Here is an 811-nt window from a genome sequence, read left to right as displayed (position 1 = left end):
CGCGGGGGCCAGCCGGCGAGGTTGCGGCGGGCGGGGCGGCTGTCAGACCTGTTGAGTTCGTTTTTGGCCATCACGCAAGCGCGTTCACGGGGCCACGCGCCCTCGCGCACAAGAGTTGGTTGCTTCCATCAGCAGCGGCGTGCGCCCACCACAACCCACCTCCGGGCAATTCGGCCCTCTCTTTCTCTTTCTCTCTCTTGCGCTTTCGGGCGGGCCCGCCACCAACCGTTTGCACAGGCAGGGCGCCAGACAGGGCAGGATGTTACGTGCGCGCCGTTGCGCAAGAAAGAAAAACGACAACAATAGCAGGAAGTGGGAGGGAGGGGAGCGGGCGCTCAGCCGAAAGGTGATTTTTATTGTTCCGTTCTCAATGCGTCGCTCAAACTGTTTGGACCTCGAACAACATGTCTCCATCGTAGCGCGTGTGTGTGTGTGCGGGCGTGCGCGTCGCTGGGCCGCAAAACCGCGCAGCGAGAGCAGAGGGACAAAGAAAGAAAAAAAGAAAAAGAAAAAAAAAAGAAAGATGGGGGTGTAAAGCAAAGCACTTCAGTGTGAGCTGAGTCGGGAATTGCGTCCTCACGCGTTTTCGTCGTCAGACTGACAGGAAACTGTGGAATTTCATCACGCGTCGCAGCCGCATCTCTCACCCGTGCGCGTCCTCTTTGGTTTTGTTTTTTCCCATCGTTTCCCGAACTGGGGAGGGAGCCTCGACGCGCGCACCGTCACCGCAAACTCTCGCGCAACCGGGCAGTGGCGCCACGCGCGGCACCGACAGCGCGCCACCGGCCCAAGGGTCGCTGCGCTTCACGAC

The 811-nt window shown here is 60.2% G+C and overlaps 4 non-coding genes across 4 annotated transcripts, besides 1 other annotated feature; all 4 read right to left on the bottom strand.

The window, feature by feature from the left end:
- Nucleotides 1-41: 41 nt before the first annotated feature.
- Nucleotides 42-131, bottom strand: Tc00.1047053434779.40. The gene has a single exon (XR_008254372.1). It is a non-coding gene; the product is annotated as a C/D small nucleolar RNA (snoRNA), TB11C4C3 (small nucleolar RNA).
- Nucleotides 132-332: 201 nt separating this feature from the next.
- Tc00.1047053434779.30 lies at nucleotides 333-419 on the bottom strand. The gene has a single exon (XR_008254371.1). It is a non-coding gene; the product is annotated as a C/D small nucleolar RNA (snoRNA), TB11C4C2 (small nucleolar RNA).
- A 67-nt stretch (nucleotides 420-486) lies between these two features.
- Nucleotides 487-522: a microsatellite.
- Nucleotides 523-529: 7 nt separating this feature from the next.
- Tc00.1047053434779.20 lies at nucleotides 530-626 on the bottom strand. Its single transcript, XR_008254370.1, has one exon. It is a non-coding gene; the product is annotated as a C/D small nucleolar RNA (snoRNA), TB11C4C1 (small nucleolar RNA).
- Nucleotides 627-732: 106 nt separating this feature from the next.
- Tc00.1047053434779.10 lies at nucleotides 733-804 on the bottom strand. The gene has a single exon (XR_008254369.1). It is a non-coding gene; the product is annotated as an H/ACA snoRNA, TC11C4H3 (small nucleolar RNA).
- Between the last annotated feature and the right edge of the window lie 7 nt (nucleotides 805-811).

The sequence above is a fragment of the Trypanosoma cruzi genome (genome assembly GCF_000209065.1).
Source record: "Trypanosoma cruzi strain CL Brener chromosome Unknown tcruzi_1047053434779, whole genome shotgun sequence".
Lineage (NCBI taxonomy): Eukaryota > Euglenozoa > Kinetoplastea > Trypanosomatida > Trypanosomatidae > Trypanosoma > Trypanosoma cruzi.
Note: the sequence above shows the minus strand (reverse complement) of the source record. Positions and strands in the feature narration are given on the sequence as shown.